General features: G+C 35.4%; 1 pseudogene; it reads left to right on the top strand.

The window, feature by feature from the left end:
- Window positions 1-11,783: 11,783 nt before the first annotated feature.
- Window positions 11,784-18,627, top strand: LOC133318446 (uncharacterized; annotated as a pseudogene).
- Window positions 18,628-19,165: the final 538 nt, after the last annotated feature.

Raw genomic sequence — 19,165 nt, 5'->3', positions numbered from 1 at the left:
TAACATTCCTCGAAAAAAAATACAGAAGAATCACAACACTAGCAACGATCAGAGTTCAGAACAAACCGCTCCGCAGAACGGTAAATAGAGATGGAGAATATGGAACCTGAACAATGGAGAAAACTCAAAACTGAAAACCCTAGAATAGAGTAAGAGAGAGTTGCAGAGGAATATAGAGAGTGAGAGAGAAAGGAAGTAATGAAGTGAGAGCACTGAGTGCAGCACCTGAGGTGTGTGGGTGAAACTAAAAAGGATGAGGGTGGAGTAATCCAAGGCAAGAAGACTGAAAGCAAACTGACACGAAAGTTGACATTTGGCGATTTTCCACCGTTGATTTCAATTGTCTTGGTGCCAGTAGCCATCGTGGACCGTTGATTGTGAATACAGCTGGTTTGCTCAGTTTGGGAAAGTGAATGCCCTGTGTAGTCAAGTTGCGGGACATGTTGCATCAGAATTCACAAGGCAATCAGTGCGAGGTGTCTCTGAGTGGAGGGCAAGTTGACCAATCAGAAGCTGTTACGTGTTACCTCTTTTAATTTATACCAATTTTTGGTGGGTCACTTTATCTATAGCTTTTAAAATAAAAAATTCAATACACATCTTTCTGATGTGTGTGTAAAAAATTTGTTTTTTCTAATATAACATAACCCCTATATTAATTGTTATAAAGTAAGAAAATTTTCTTGACAAAACGCTTAAAAATCTCTTCTCTTTTATGGTTGGTTTGGGTTAGGGAGGGACCAGGATTCAGGAATACGGTGCTGATTGTTTGGCTGAAAGGATGCATGGAATGTGGCCTTGTTGGCAAGTACGATCGTTATTATTCCCGCCCTATTTGCGAGCGGGTGGTTCTTCTCCGGATTATGGATAAAGATCTTCTTGTTTGTCCAAAACCTCCAAATCTCAGAATCCCGCTTTCCTAGCTTTTTGTACTTACATTCTCTGAGACGTTTAGTTGAGTTGAAATTTTTTATTTTTTTTTGATAACAGAGTTGAAATTTTTTAAATATTAGAAAAATGTAATTGATATGGAAGCGGTTGAAAACTGAGTTTAGTAGAAAAATGTAAAAAAAAATTATTTAGTTGAGTAAAATTTTATTAGGAAAATTAAGTGAAATTCGTAAAAAGTGTGTTTGGTTGAATATAAAATAATGATAGGAAACTGTTCTGAATTTACGAAACTATCCTTTTAAACATTGCCCTTGAACATTGATGAATTTGTCAGTTGAGATCCACAAACAGGACTCAAAAAATTTCATTCCTAAACATTGATTACCTGACCAGCCATCCATGCTCATTTGGCTTTTTTTGACTCCATCTCCACTTTTGTGCCTATTTGGGCGTACTTTGGTCATGTGTGAGGGAGGGGTATTACGGTCACCAATTATTATCACTTTTGTCAATTTTGCAACTTATCCAGTTTTTACACATAATACCACCATCCAAAAAGCATTCTGTAACAGTAAATTTTCAAGAAATTACGTGTAATTCAACTTAGATAGGAAACAACGATAGCTGGATAAATTTTGAAAATTTGGGGAACCAAACGTGGTTTAATCAGATTTCAGGCAACACTTCCCCAGGATTATTTACCAAAATCCTGAAACAAACACCCCCTTAAGGGATGTTTGGTTGAGAAGAAATTTTATGAATAATCGGAAAATGATATACATAAGAAAATGGTTGAAAAATGAGTTTGGTAAGAAAATATAAAAAAAGTTGTTTGGTACCGTAAAATATTAGTGAAAAAATTGGGTTAAATATGTTGAGTGTATGTTTGGTTAAAAATAAAAATTTGATGGGAAAATGGATGAAATTTACGAAAGTAACCATTTTTATACAATTTTGAACCATTAAGAACATATATCATAGAGGGGTATTAATGTCACTCTCTTCACGCAATTTTTTCGATTCTCGGATTCTGACATAAATACCACATTAGAATAAGGATTCATTAACAGTGTTTTTTTTCCTTTTTAACACACATTTCTACTTAAATAGACAAATGTGTTTGATGGATAAAAATTATAAAATTTTTCAACCAAACAAGGAGAACAAGGATTGCCACGTGCATTTAGATGGGGAAATTTTTAGAATCCCTGAACCAAACACAGCCAAAGAAATGGCAAATGTTCCATGCCTTCCGTTATTGAGCAAACTCGTTCTGGGAATGGATCTTATTAAGGGGGCGTTTGGTTGAGGAAATTTTTTTGGAATAGTAGAGAAATGTAATAGATAGAGAAATGATTGGAAAGTGAGATAGATAGAAAAATATAAAAAAAAGTTGTTTGGTGGTGAAAAACTTTACTGAGAAAATTAAGTAACTTTATGAAATCAACAATGCATTAAAAGTGAGATAACCCATTTTCCAAATAATCCTACCTTCAAATTGGGTTTCTAAACAGTGCGGATATCTATGTTTCTCATAAATCCATACAAATTGCATAGATGGGTTTTTGGTGAAAATATGTTGAAATAAACATGGTGTTTCTAAAAGCCATACTTGAGAAACATAAATATCTCTTGAAAAGCTTCAAACCAAACACCACCTAAGTGGATTGTGGTTCTCTGGGATAATTTTAACTGATTATAGAAAAATCATTCAGTATGGAAGGTGCATCAGGATAAAAGTTATAAAAATTAATTATCAATTTCTTTATGAGTAATTAAAATTGTCTCACATAACTTCATTTTACTTAAATGGGTTTTATTAATCTCCTTTTACATAAGATAGTTATATTATGTTGTAGAGAGAAAATAGATGGGTTCCACCATTACAAGAAAAAAGAAAAAAAAGAAAAAAGTAGAGTGCGAAAATCGAAGTGAAAGAAAATGAGATAAATTACCTTATATTAAAGGAGAATAATATTTCTTTAGTTAAATATGCACTAATCTTAGTATACCTATCAACTGTTTTCCGTTTAAAAACCAGGCGATAGGAGTTTAGCGCAGCGTATTTATTAAGCTAAAGTTAATACGGTATATTACTATTTTATTAATTATTTGGTATCAGTGCTGTATTATATAAGTTTATTTAATTAATCTTTGTATAAATTAAAAAAGATGGAAAATTACTACCAAAAAAAATGATGAAAAACTTTAGTACGTTTTAGAAATTGAGTTTTGATGAATAAGCAGATATAAATTTTTCCTTTTACTGGGGATGGGAACAGATCAGCTAATCTCCCAATAAGCATACGCCTGACTTGTTTGAAATCTGACCTGACTTTTTATTTTTTTTATTTTTTTGGAAAACTAACCTGGCTTAACCCATTTAGTAAAGGGAAAAATATTTCTGCAGTTACTGTAAATAAGCTATTTGTATTTATTCTTAAAACGATGTCATTGTGGTATTGAAATCTTAAAAAATTATAAATATAAGACTATTATAACCCTGAAATAAAATAAAATTACAAAAATACCATGATTTTTGCTTCAAAACGACGTCGTATTGGGCTTACTGCAGATAACTTATCTGCACTAACTGCAGAAAAAATGAACCCTTTAATAAAAAAGGTTAGGTCAAAACTTTTAAAAATCTTTAAAAAGGTTTTTTAAACCTACAAAATTAACTTATATATAAATAGATGAACGATTGTACTTACTATTATTTTAGGCTTACTATTTTTATTTTATTTTTGTAAGTTAGGCTTACCAAAAATGGTTAAAAATGAAAAAATTAACACCCAATTGATTTCAAATTGATCCAACATTAATCAATTAGATAGTAAGAGTAGTAAGACTAAAATGGTAGTAAATATATATATATGAGAAAACATTTTATCCTTTCAAAGGAGAAAATTTTTCTCATGTTAGTGACTGTTGTAAATATTATTATTATTTATTTATTTGTTATTTGTTGTATTGGGCTTAGCCCATTAGGTCAAGTATTCTAGGTCTTGTATTCTCTATAAATAGAGAACCTACATATGATTTACAATTCTATAATATATTAGAATACTCTTTTTCAAGTTGCTCCTTGTATATGTTGATGATATTATTATCACAGGTGATGATTTTGTGGAGAGACAGATTCTGCAAACACGGCTTGCTTCTGAGTTTGAAGTCAAAGACCTTGGGAAACTGAGATATTTCTTAGGGATAGAAGTAGTTCATTCAAGCAAAGGAATTTTTATCAACCAGAGGAAATATGTTCTTGATCTTCTCAAAGAAGCAGGAAAGCTCGGGTGTAAACCCTCTAATACTCCTATTGAGCAGAATCACAAGATGGGCTATGAAGAAGAGAGTCCTCCAGTTGATAAAGGACGATATCAACGGCTAGTTGAGAAATTGATATATCTGGCCCATACTAGACCAGACCTAGCTTATGTTGTTAGTGTTGTCAGTCAATTTATGCACGATCCAAAGGAAAAACACATGCAGGCAGTAGAGAGAATTCTTCAGTATCTTAAAGGTACTCCTGGTAAAGGATTGTTATTCCGACGTGATGGCAATCTATCTTTAGAAGTCTACACAGATGTTGATTATGCTGGATCCGTGACTGACCGTCGTTCTACCACTGGTTATTGCATGTTTCTTTGCGGTAACTTGGTGACATGGAGAAGTAAGAAACAAGATGTGGTTGCCAGATCAAGTGCAGAAGCTGAATTTCGAGCTATGGCTCAAGGCATTTGTGAGTTACTGTGGTTGAAAATTGTACTTGATGATCTCAACATAAAATGTCAGGGACCTATGAAGCTGCTATGTGGTAATAAGTCCGCTATTTGTATAGCTCATAATTCAGTTCAACATGATCGGACTAAACATATTGAGGTCGACCGCCATTTCATCAAAGAGAAACTTGATAGCGGGTTGATTACCACTCCATACATTCCCACTGGGCGTCAATTAGCTGATCTATTGACAAGGGGCTTCCTTTAGACAGATTTCAAGAACTTACTAGCAAGCTGAGAATGATAAATATTTATTCCTCAGCTTGAGAGGGGAGTGTTGTAAATATTATTATTATTTATTTATTTGTTATTTGTTGTATTGGGCTTAGCCCATTAGGTCAAATATTCTAGGTCTTGTATTCTCTATAAATAGAGAACCCTTTTGTACATATGATTTACAATTCTATAATATATTAGAATACTCTTTTTCAAGTGTGACTCATAACACAAGTGGGTCCCACTTTGAATTTTTTTCTCTTTCTACTATTTTGTGGGACCCACTTGTGTTATGAGTCACTAACATAAGAAATTTTTTCTCTTTTAAACGGAGAAAGTATTTTCCCTATATATATATATATATATATTAATATATACATATAAGGAAGGTTATATTTACAACCTAAATTATTTACAAACTTTTGCAACTAAATATTAACCATTTATTTCTGTCAATCTAACGATTATACTATATTGGATCATACTTATTAATTAATTATTAATTTTCAATAAATTATAACTATTAGATTGACGAAAATCATCAATTAAAATTTAGATATAAGAGTTTGTAAACTATTTAGGTTGTAAATATAACCCTTATATATATGAAGGTATATCATCAGAAACGCGGAAGTGCATCGTACCGCGATGCGATGAAGAATAAAGAGGTGACAATTCCTCACGTTCAGTTCTCCTTCACAAGCCTCGTGATCTGCAGCAACGCACCACGAACGATCGCAATTCCGCTCTACGGTTGATCTTCCAGGCTATGACTCAAGGGGATCAGGGGGTCATGTGGACAACCATTCAGATGATGAACGTCTGCCTCTTTGGTGTGTTTTTGATGTATGTAACCCTAGGAGAAACTAGAGAGAAAAGAGAGTTTATATACTCTGCCCAATCCAAAACTAACTCTAAGCTTCATGGGTTAAAATTATACTTTGGGCTCAATCTTTTCCATGGATTCAAGCTTTACCTTTCCAAGATGGCTCCTTTAGATCAAGATCCAACATTTACTTACCAAGAATGCTTTTTTTTTTTTTACCAAGAACCCACCTTCATGAAATATTCAAGGATTTAAAACCAAGAACATGAATTTAAAAGAGAAAATGTAGGGTTTTTCAAGAAGAAAATGTAAGGAACTTACACTAGACTCAAGAAAACAAGCACCAAGGAGTGTTCTTCCAAGAGAACTCAAAATAACATCACCATGGCATGAAGAAGCTCCAAAATCGCTGTTGTATGGGAAGGTTTCCACCATGAAAATTTGTCTTTTCAAAATAAAAATAGGATATTATTGAAGAGGATGATGAGGGGAACAACTTTGGTGAAGAGTGTTTTGGATTTTAATGAAGTTTAGGTGGTGGGATCTTAGAGAGAAGGTGGAGAAAATTTGAAAACCTCCAAGGTAGAGAGAGAATGAAGTGGGCTGCTGATGGGAAGGGAAGGGGAAGAGTCTTCTTATATTTTTAGGATTTTCGCCATGTCATTAAGTGACTTTCTGTCATTTAATGACACCCGGTGTAATTTTTCTCTAAACGGTTATCAAATTTCTACCATGAAACACCCAAGACTCTAACTTTAAAAATTTTGGTCTAATTATGACTTTTTAGGCATATATTGGTCTTTATTTCTATTTTCTCATCTTTTTCTCGTTCCGGGATTCTACCGGCTGCTGCTACAGCAGTACAAAATATCCGACAGAAGTGACTTTTGAAAAATACCCTAATATGGGTATCAATCTTCATCAAATCATATTCTAACCTCATTCATGATGTTTATATCATTAGATTAGCTCTCTAACTATAATTTGCTAATTTGGAGCTATTCTACTGACTGTTATTACGTCAGTAGTCAAAATTAACAGATGAAAATATATCTGTGCATAATACCCTCAATATGGGTATCAAAATTCTTAGAATTTCATTATCATTCTATTTATGACCATAAGGTCATCATCATTACCCTCAAATTTAAGATCACATAATTTGGGTCATTACAACTGGCCAGTGTCTCTAATATCCAAGTACTGAAACATATCACGAGGACATTTCTTACAAATTCCATGTTGTTTATCTCATAAATACTGATGATAATCAAATAATCTCACTCCCAAAATACCGAGTTATTGGTCGTCAATAGATCGAACCTCACTCGTTGGTAAATCAAAGAATGAAAACTATTTGATTACCTATTTATAATAAACTCAGGATTAAGAGCAATCTCATAACTATAGTTAACTAGAGATTTGATACCTTATGACAGAAAAACAACGTTAATCAAATCTCTCATTGATCATTTCAATGTGAATGTTAATTCACACCAATATTTTACAATGATTCGGACAAAACCATTTAATAAAATATTGCAGCCTAAATAAAGTGCCCAACTTTATTTAACAGATGTGACTCCATTCATCAATTGCGAGAACCTATGATCATGTCCTCCATGAACGTATCCATATGATCATATACTCCACAATTTGATCTGGACCTTGATGTTTGTAAATAGTGCGCAAAATAAATAAATAAAATCTTATTTATGAAATTCAGAAAATAATTTCATTGTTTCATCATCTTACTCCAAGAGCACAAAGAAACCAATAACTCTCACTTGCTTAATGTAAGTTTGGGATCCTCCTAAGATCCAAAGAAGTAACATGCCTCTTGAACACAAGTTCAGGTAAACTCTTAGTAACTGGATCTACAAGGTCCACCTCTATTCCTATCCTAATTGAGTAAAACTCATAGCTCGAGGTTGGTTTTCTTGAGTCAATATCCACTTGAAATAATTGAATTTGTGAAAACTCAGCTTTTCAAGACTCCCACTAGAATATACTAGCATATAATCTCGCGTTCTCCAAAGATACTTGAGTACATGCTTAACAACAATCTAGTATTCCTCTAGGTTCAAAATGGTACCGTCTAATTACTCTCACTGCGTGACAGATGTCTGGTTTAACGCCCAACATGATATGCATGAGTCTACCTTTGCCAAAGCATAAGATATCCTGCTCATGCATTCTTCCTTCTTAGGAGTTTTTGGTTACTCCTTAGGAAGATGAATTCCATATCTGAGAATTTATAATTCTTCTCTTATAATTCTTCCAGTCTCATAAGAGTTTTATGCCAAGAATATAATTGGCTTCCCCGTTACTTCCATACCAAAACACTAACTTAGCCAACTCTTTATGCTTGATATTACCTCCACATTGTTTCCAATAAGGAGCATATCATCTACATAAAGTACCAGAAAAACTACTATCTTCCGTTGGATCCTTTACATACAAATACACATCATTCATCAAGGTTCTCTCAAAATCAAAATTTTGATAACCTGATCAAAACTGATGTTCCAAGACCTAGATGCTTGCTTAATTCTATGAAATAGACTTTCACAACTTGCATACCATGTATTCCTACCCATTTGCTATAAACCCTTTTGGTTATTGTATGTAGATATCCTGACATCCAACTCCCAAAATGAAATCTTAAATTGAGACTTATAGCAACTAAGAGAATTTGGATAGACTCAAGCATGACGTCTGGCAAAAATTGCCTCCAAGCTAGCTTTGAAGGTTTTCACCTTCCTGTCCATCCTCTCTTTGCCTTTTATGTCCACATGCACCTTGTGGGTTTTACCCCTCTTGGTGTCTTTACTAGGACCAAACGGGATTGAAATACAAGTATTTCATCTCCTTGTTCATAGTTTGAGCAACACTTGATCAACAATATCTTCTAGTGCATTATCGTAACTAGTATGATCAATGTCATTCAACAAGAGACAACTTGAGAGTTAACAAGGTTCTCTCCCACTACGAATGTACTGCACTAGACCTTGTGTATTTATAGGTAAAACAAAGAGTGGGTCAAATTGTGGATCTTCAATTTCTTGAGGATCCGCTTATCCTTGATATTGTTCCTCCACATGTGATACTAATATTTCTACTAGTTTCACTTATATATTATCATGTTGAATTTCCAATTACGGTTCTCTTGTTTGTTCACCTAGAGATATATCTATTCCGTCTTGAACAATCAAGGGAACAGTAGATGAAGCTTCTAGAGATTCTGGAAATTCCTTATCTTAGATAAATCTCATCAAGAATAACCTTACTTAAGAGTTTATAATTTTTCATCTAGTCCTCCTTTAAGAAAATCATGTGAGTGCTCACATAGATTATCTTGTCCTTATGACTAAACAAGAAATCATCCCTAGTTCTCTTAGGGTAGCCAAAAGATATGTACTCTTCCATTCCATTTTATTTTACTGTTGTTGTAGGACGTGTGTCGTAGCACCCTAAATCCGAATATGGTTTGATCTGGGCTTGCACCCTTTCCATAATTCTTTAGGTGTCTTTACAACAAACTTTGACGAAACCAAGTTAAGAAGGTACATTTCCTTTTCTTAGGCATCTCCCTTGAACAATATTGGCAAAGATGAATAACTGAACATGATCTTCACCAAGTCTATAAATGTTTGATTTTCGCATACTGCAACTTCATTCAACTAACGCATTCTTAGAGTTGACAGTTACGAAAATTATCCCTTCTTAAATCAGGTAAGACCTGAACTTACCAGACAGGTAGCCAACACTTTAGTCAGACCAAAGTGTTTTGATTAGAACACCTACATGTTTTTCTGCCTCAGACTTAAACCTCTTGGAAATTTCCAAAAGCTTTAGACTTATGGCGCACTTGGTTCATCTGTCCAAATCCAGAGTAAACATTCATATAATGAAGTACTCATCATTTTTTCTGGTTTGAGCGCTAATTGGTCCACATGCATTAGTATGTACCAGTTCCAGTTGAATAGTTGCGCAAATCTTTTTGGCCCCTTGTAGGATTGCTTGACCATTTTACCTTCCAAATAGGACTAACATGTAGCTTTTAGTTAAAAGATTCTTGAACTTTCAGTCCCTCTTTTAACTAAACCATTTTTCCTATTTGAAGTAATCTGACTCAATCATAAAAGCCAAAAATACTTTTCATTTGGTGAATATTCTCATTCATCATTCTTTCAATTCAACATAATATATACAATGGATATATGACCAGAACAAAACGAAGATGAAATTCGAAATGTAACTGAGAAATCAATTGTATTGTCAAAACATGTTTTAACCAAAAAACAACTAACAATAATTGAATTCCCTTTGAAATCCAGAACAAATAAACAGTCACCCAATACCATAGTCTTTTAAATAACTTGTCTTACTGCTAATGCAGATACAAGTTCCCATTTTCTAGCTTAAAATATCTATGTCCACTGCTGACAAGTATGCCATGTTTGAACTACTGCAAAGCGTAACAAACATAATCAGTGATTCCTGAATCAATGATTCATTCACTGATCAGGCCTTAATATGCCCATGTCTGGTTCTTTTCATCACCTCTGGGCAATTTTTCTTTCAATGTCCCTTCAGTTTTCACTTGAAGCACTTTGCGGCTTCTTCATAGCAACTAGTTTGACAACCGATAACCAAGTTATTTTGTTCTTGTTACCACCCTTGGATTTTTCCTTGGATTTAACAAGACTTTTAGCAAAATTTGTGTTGACTGCATTCTATCTAGCAGAGCTGCTAGACATAACAAACATGTTATTAAGAGTCCGAAACATCTCTACTCCATTCTTAACCATGTACATTTGCTTATGCAAGTATTTGGAAAGACTGACAAGAACATAATAGGGAACTACCATATTTGTCCTTTTCCAATCTGAGTATTGTGTCTTTGTTTCCTTAGAAGCATCATCTGCAGGTTGTTATGGCCCTTGTACTATCAAGACAAATTTTAGCTTTCATGTTTTAGAACAATATCAAAAATTTATTTTCCACTCTTCATAGTTTGTACCATCTAGAGGTTTTGGACTCAAAATCATGGCTATAGGATTGAAGGAAGTCATTTTGTGAAAAAAAAAAACATATAAAGCACAGAATTACAAACAAAAAATGCAATAAACAAACGAAGTGCAAGTAGATTCTCATAACTACTCTTGTGTATTGTTAACAATCCTTCAGTTTATCTTTACAAGGCTTACGATGGGCAAGTCACTTGTAAAAATCAAAATTGTTATTTGGGCCTTCAGTGTCATTGTCAAGATCTTGATAGTATCTTATCAAGATCAAATTCCAAGTATCAAGAGGAGATCTTTGGACATCATCAAAGATGACAGGGGCGCTGATTTGGTGGCTTAATGATGGTTATTTAATCAACAAATCAAGCTCCATTCAGATTTGGTTGGTTGTGGAAATATTTGATTTAGTTGATTCAATTTGAATTGCAACTAATCAATATTTTTGAAATATTTCTCTTTTATACTGCATTTTTATATTCTTAGTTTGTTATTTTTGTTAGCACAATTCTGTTAGCACGTATACAATTCCTGGTAGTATTGTAATTCCACGTGTATGGTCTCTGATGTTATTGATACCACGTGTATGGTCTCTGATAGTTGTTTGTTTTCATTGTCATTCGGTTATCCCCTCTTGCTGATATAAGGGGTCTCCTTTGTACTTTTCTGATAAGCAATAACAATGTGAATATTCAGTTTCTTCTTCATGCTTTTGTTTCTCTGTAACTAACATGGTATCAGTAGTATTCTTCTAGCATTTTTCCATGGCTCGCGACACTGCTAATCGCCCTACACCCACTGATTCTTCATCTGGGTCCTCTGCCTCCATGGATGACTCCTCTAGCCCTTATTTTTTGTAGAGTGGTGATCACCATGGCTTGATCCTCGTTTCCCACTCTCTCTGGTTCTAATTTCAACTCTTGGCATTGTGCCATGCTTCTCGCCCTGACAGCGAAAAATAAGCTGCCCTTTGTGGATGGTTCTTTACATCGTCCCCTTACCTCTGATCTCTTATTTTCATCATGGAATCGTTGTAACTCCATGGTCATTTCATGGCTATTGATTTCCGTCTCCAAAGACATTGCTGATAGTCTTTTGTATTTCTCAAATGCTTATGAAGTCTGGTATGACTTGAAAACCAGGTATTCTCAGGCGAACGGTCCTCGGATCTTTAAATTAAAACAACAAATATCCTCTCTATGTCAGGGTCCCCTTGACATCAATAGTTATTATGCCAAGCTCAAGTCTCTGTGGGATAAGTTGCAAGATTATCTTCCCCTCCCTGCATGCACCTGCGGTACTCTCCGTGAAATAAATTCTTGACGGGAGCAGGACCATGTTCTTCAGTTTTTGATTGGGCTTAATGACTCCTTCTCTACTGCCCGTGCTCAGATACTACTGATTGATCCACTACCCTCTCTTGCAAAGGTGTTTTCTATGATTCTCAAGGAAGAACATCAACGCCAATTATCGATTTCTTTGCCCTTTCCTGCTATTTCGGATACCCTTCTTTTACATTTTGTCTCCATTACTGATTCTCCTCTGGCATCCATGGCCGCCACCGCCCAACGTCGTCAACGTCCCCTTTGCACCTATTGCCACCTTTCTGGCCATACCCGTGAAAAATGCTTCAAACTTCACGGGTACCCACCTGGATATAAACCCAAACTCCCTAGGCCCAATAACTTTCAACCCACCCAGCAGGCCCATTCCATCCAATCCGCTGCACCTCACCCAAAACACTCTCCCAAACCTTTTTCCCCTTCAAACCCTAATCCTCCAGCTTCGGATATTCCTCTTGCCTTCACCCCTACCCAGTATAATCTGTTACTTTCACTTCTTCAACAGAGTTCTGCGTCGTCTTCCGTCACCCTTTCCGTTAGAGTCATATCCCTCAGTGGCTAGTTTCACTGGTAAGTCACCTTGTTCTTTACCTTATTCTTGCTGGGTCTTGGATACTGGTGCTAAGCACCATGTTTGTGCCACCGCTGATTTACTTACATCTTCTGTTCCATCCCATTCTTCCGTTTCTTTTCCTAATGGGACTTCAGCGGTTGTTTCAGCTACTGCTGGCTCTATTTCTATATCTTCTTCTTTATCTCTCTCAAATGTCCTTTGTGTTCCTTCTTTTTTCTTCAATCTTCTTTCCACTAGTGCTTTAACTCGAGACTCTCATGTTATCGCTAACTTTTCTGCATCTTGTTGTTTTCTCCAGGACAATGTGTCAGCTCAGATGATTAGGATTGCTAAAAGATGTGGAGATTTATACATTCTCAACACTAATTTTCTTTTTCCTTCTGTTGATGTCCCCCTCCCCCTTTGTTCTTCTTTAACTGTTAAGGACCTCCTTTTATGGCACTCAAGAATGGGTCATCCTTCTGTTTCATTTTTGAATAATATGAAAAATATTTTGCGTTTTTATGATAATATGCTTGTTTCACATCATTGTTCTGTATGTCCCCTTGCCAAACAAAAAAGACTTCCATTTATTTTAAATCCTCAACTTTTTGCTTCACCTTTTGATCTTTTACACATTGATATTTGGGGACCGTTTCATACTGCTTCTATCGAGGTTTCTAAATATTTTTTAACAATGGTTGATGATTCCAGTCGATTTACCTGGACTTAATTTTTGAAAAATAAATCTGATTTTTCTTCCATTTTTCCTGCATTTTACGAGCTAATTCATACTTAGTATGGTGTCTCCCTTAAGTCTATCCGATGCGATAATGCCCCTGAATTTCACTTGTCCTCTTTTTTCTCCTCCAAAGGCATTCAAGTCTTCTATTCTTGTGTAGACCGTCCCCAACAGAACTCTGTTGTCGAACGAAAGCATCAACACATCCTCAATGTAGCCCGAGCTTTACACTTCCAATCTAGAGTTCCCTTGCAATACTGGCAAGATTGTGTCACCACTGTCGTTTATTTGATCAACAGAACCCCATCCCCCCTCCTCTCTTCCAAATCTCCCTTCGAGATTCTTTGCCATAAACCTCCTTCTTATGAGCATCTTCGTGTTTTTGGCTGTCTCTGTTACAGCTCCACATTTCCTAAAAACTGTAATAAATTCTCTCCCCGTGCACTCCCTGCCATTTTTCTCGGTTACCCTCCTGGATACAAAGGATATAAACTTCTTGATATACAGTCTCATTCCATTTATATCTCTAGTGATGTTGTCTTTTTTGAAAACATCTTTCCCTTTGCTCTATCCTCACCTCAGGCTCCTCTCCATACTGAACTTTCATCCTTACCTTCTTCGTCCAATCCTTCCTCAACTTCACCTGTTGCTTCGGATATTCATCCACCACATCCCACATCCTTGAGACCTCAACGAATTCGTCACCTACCTGTCCACCTTACTGATTATGTTTGCACTTCTTCAACCACTCATCCTATTTCCAATTTTATTTCATACCATAGATTGTCCTCATCTTATACTTATTTTATTAATTATGTTTCAAACAACTTTGAGCCTTTTTCCTATTCTGAAGCTTCTAAACTACCGGAATGGCAGGCTGCTATGGCAAATGAAATTTCAGCACTTCAGCTTAATAATACTTGGTCTGTTGTTTCTCTCCCTCTAGGAAAGGATGTAGTTGGCTGCCGATGGGTATATGCTCATTTTCTACTGTACATTGGTTTCCAACTAGATTGTTTGATGTTACACTATATTAATTGCATGTCTAGATTTTGAAGAGAAACACCACAGGACAGCTTTCTTGGATGGTGTTGCTGTATTGAACCTTCCTCTTTTATGCCTGGACGGTATTTACGTCATCTCCTTTGTGGATTTTAGCATGGTGTTTTTTGGTTTTTCTATCTCTTGAATTTGATTAACGAAACTGATACTTTGTGGTTTTGCATTGTTGTGGTCTGTGTGTGCAGCCTCCTTTTTCATTTTCTATTTGCCCAATTTAATTTGGCTCTGTATACATTCCTGAAAAAATGGTCAAATTAAATACTTCTAGCATAAAATGAGGTGGAAAATTGTCATCTAATCGGATTTATCTTCTTACTCTTATGTCCTTTCTGTAAGTTTTCACTTATAGAAAGAATATAGACTGATCTTTGTAATATTCAGGAGTTGTACTCTTTCCTGGGGCTACTCTTCCCCTGAGAGTTATTGGATCCAATTTTGTGGCTGCTATTGAGAGAGCTTTGAATCAAGTCAATGTTCCTTACACCATTGCTGCGGTAGGTGAACTTGTTATGACAACTGCTCGTTATTAATCATGCCTTGAGTATCTTCTAGTTTTTATTATAATACATGGATATGATATGCTTGTGCATGCTTCTTCCAGATTCAAGTTGGCGGTGATCCTGGAAATCGTAGGATGGACTCAGTAGGCATTGGGACAACTGCAGAGGTATTTCCTCTGAATTGATGTGCTATTTATAACAAACTCATATTGAATTATTTACACTTGCATTTGTATATCTATGCGCCCGCATTAACGAGGGGGTGTAAATGGGCTTGAAGGCCTATCAGGGGCTTACAGCCTGGCCTGACCTGCTCAATTTTCTATTAGGACAGATTTAGGCTTTTAGAAAAATCCATTTAAAAATTAAGACATAAGCCCGCTTTAAAAAGCCTGCAAGCTAGTCTTAATATTTTTAATATTATAATATATTTATGATATATACTGTTCATATTCTGAGATCATGCTTTTTTATTTTAACAAATAATAATTTTCAAAGTGATAAGATTGATGTTATTTTAACAAATAATAAAAACTTGTTTAAAATTAAAATATAATATTAAATTAGTAAAGAAAGTGCAAATTATATGTATATATACATAGGATTTTATGTTTGTTATGTTGCATAACATAACTTTATTTTTCTACACACAACAAAGGAGAGAGAAAATGAAATAATGAAAGAGAGAGAAAAATATGTGAATCCCACCTAGCTTCCTTACAATCCCATTTGCTTCAGAAAGTTTATGTCGGTAAAGTTTTGTCACGCCCCATGTTTTTTTTGCAAAGCCTGTCTGATGCCGCTGAGGATGTTGGAATGTTTAGAGCTGAATTAATTTCTTAGCTACATCTTATTTTTTTTATGCTAGATCTGATTTTGCTGCAGCAATGAGCAAACCCACCACCCTTAACCCTGGAGGGGTGGGTTGGGGGAAATAAAAAAATCATATGTGTTTACAAGTTAGAGTTTTCTTACTATAGTCTGATATCAATGTGAATTGGTCTAGTTGTTTACATTACTTGCCAAACCTATCTCTACAGATTCGACAATATGGGCATCTAGAGGATGGTTCACTGAATGTGGTTACCTGCGGACAGCAACGCTTTCGCCTAAGAAGGTGTTGGATTGATGTGGATGGAGTGGTTAGAATATTATCATGCTTACTGCCTTTTTTTTAGTTCAGTTTTTCTCTTCATAAGCATTGGCTATGTAAGTAATGATTGATGACTCTGTTTGTCTATCTCTTCCTGTTTCTTTGTCTGGTTGGGGTGGTTCTTCTTAGACTTGTGGAGAAATCCAAATTATTGAGGAAGACATACCATCGAGAACTCCAAGGGGTGCTTTTGGAAAATTAACACAGGTAAGTAATCTGCCCCGTAGCCATGCCACCTCAAGTGTGTTGCCTTCAAGGTATTCACCTGTTAAAGTAGGTCGGTCTGAAAATGGGGAATATGATTCAGAAGAGAGCTTTGAGAGTGAACTTTCTCTAAAGAAAAGGAGAATCCACCAATCAATCGTTTGTTCCAGTTATGGGCATGACTTGGATGAATCATCAAGCAGTGGTGATGATAAATTCACGTATGAGTCAGAGCAGGAAATTAGATCCAACCTAAATGACTCTTACATCTTAAGATCATTGCTATCTGACCATGGAAAAGATGCTGAGAATCTGGATTCAAGAATTGGGAACTGTTCCACTTCTGGAAAACAGTTCTCCATAGGGAAAGAGCTTAGTAGGTGTCATAAAAATATAGATGCCTACTCATCACATAGAATTTCAAAAGCATTCTGGCCTCATTGGGTATATCGTACGTTTGACTCCTATTGGCTTGCACAAAGGGCTATAGGTAGTTTTGCTTTGCATCTTCTACCTCTTTATTAACCATTTATTTAATGTTTAAAACTTTGGGTTTACATATTTATAATATCACTATTATTCCCTGAATAAAGCCTTACTTTTCTTTTCTGTGTGTGGTTGGTCAGTACGATTTTAAAATTCAAATATCGATCTGAATGGAGAATTCTTATGAAGAAGTCATGCATGTGTTAAAACTTCCAGAAACAATTTTTCTACATCCACAAGTATAATTCTAACCAACCTATGCATTTGTCCGTATCTTGATGTTTGTTTTTGGATATTTTTTATCCTCACGTTGACTGAACATTATATATGAAATTCACATTTATAAAGTATCTCCTTTGGGCTTATAGAGAATCTGTTGATCATAAGCCCTTGGCAATGTTGTTATCTAGTTTTCTGGTCAACTAGAGGGCCTTATAATGTCGATGCATACTATGGGTGTAATCATCGGGTTGGGTTTAAGGGAAAAATTAGTCCAAACCAATAGAGTTAGTCGTCATGCTATGTCGTACTGTGTCTACTAATGGGGTCCAAATATTTTGTGACTTTTATCGATGATTTACTCTCATTGTACTTGGTTGTTTTCAATGGAAAATCAGTTTGAGCTGTTTCCTATCTTTCAACAGTTTTATAATGAAATCTTCACTCAATTTGGTGTCCCTATCTGTATACTATGTAGTGATAATGTGCATGAATACTTATCTTATCAATTTCAAACATTTATGGTCTCTCATGCCATTCTATACCAAATGTCATGTACTCATACCCCTTAACAAAATGGGGCTATTGAATGCATAAGCCGACACCTGATTGAAACAACTTGGACCCTCTTACTTCATGGGCATGTCCCTTTCAGATTTTGGGGTGATGTTGTTCTCAATGCTTGCTAATCTCATTAATCGGATGCCTCGCCTGTTCTTGATAACTGGGTACTTAATTCTGTGTTATTTTCCTATCAACAATTGCATTCCTTGCTAATCTCATTAATCGGATGCCTCACCTGTTCTTGATAACTGGGTACTTAATTCTGTGTGTTTTGTTGATAAATCTCAATTTTGGTCTTGTTAAGTTATCCACTTACACTTAGTCCCAAAAGGGTTATCGGTCAAAGTCATCCTATGTACCATGTTTTATATATTTTGTAATTGATTTTTTCTTTTTCAGGTGAAAACTTTGGTAATGAATTAAAAATGTCAAATAAAATTAATGTCTGAAATTGTCTCTTTTATTGTGAAACCGTCTAAAAATGCTAATCTCAGTAAAATCTAATAGTTGTGTTCATAATCTGCAGATATGTGGAAACAAATTGTGGGGGCGCCAAGCATGGATGCTCTTGCTAAGAAGCCTGATGTTTTATCATTTTATATTGCCAGTAAAATACCTCTTTCTGTATCTAAAAAGCAGGAGCTTTTGGATATTGATGGCATCTCACATAGGTTGCGCAGGGAAATTGAATTACTAGAGAACATTTGAGTTTATTCGATGTTAAAGCTGCCAGGTAATCATTGTCTTACCAACGCCCCACAAATTTGCACATAATTTTTGATGGGTTTCAATATAGATAGAGACAATTTTGTAACTATATTTTCTTCAACTTTCATCAAGTGCACAGATTAATGTTTATTTTTTCTTTTTTCAATATTTCTAATTTTGCAGACTATAATTGCAAAGCGAAGTGATATGTTGGTGATGTCTAGTGAGGGTCCTCTTGGTGCTTCTGTGAATACAAGTGGTTATGTGCATGACATAATGACTCTTTTCAAGACAAATGGATTAGCTCTTACTGGGCCAGCAGTTACAAAATACAGATTGTTTCCTGGGTAAGTAATGTCCATTTTCATTTCCTGTGGATGTCTTCTTGAACATACAAACTTACTTATTGCTCTATATATAAATATGGCGTGTCAAGGATCTAACTATAAACCATGCTTATTGATTGTCTGCTACGAGTTCCCGTGCCAAAGGCATCAGCCGGAATTGGTTCCCAAATAGGTTCCTATTGCAACTACCTGAGACATACTCAGGACCGGTGCTATTCTCTGCATGGTTTTCCAAAGAATTATGCTAATGCAACTTAGTCTCAAGCACCAAGTATTGAGAATAATGAGTATAAGGAGTATCTTCAACTCAGGGCTGCCCAACAAGGCCCATTTTCAGCCATTTTAGCCCATATCGGTGATTCTATAGTTTGTCAATTCCATTATGTTGGTCTTTGATTTTTTATTCTAGTGCTTCCAATGAGATAGCTAGTAGTTCTTCCCTTTTCTGAAAATTATCATCTCCCAAGACACCAGATCACCATCATCGGTGAATCTAAGGGTGTGTTTGGTACAAGAGAAATTTTTTGATGACCGGGAATCAT

Source organism: Gastrolobium bilobum, unplaced genomic scaffold (genome assembly GCF_033153095.1).
Source record: "Gastrolobium bilobum isolate Gb01-03AN ecotype WA unplaced genomic scaffold, APGP_CSIRO_Gbil_v1 utg14936, whole genome shotgun sequence".
NCBI lineage: Eukaryota > Viridiplantae > Streptophyta > Magnoliopsida > Fabales > Fabaceae > Gastrolobium > Gastrolobium bilobum.
This window is presented reverse-complemented; position numbering and strand designations above follow the sequence as displayed.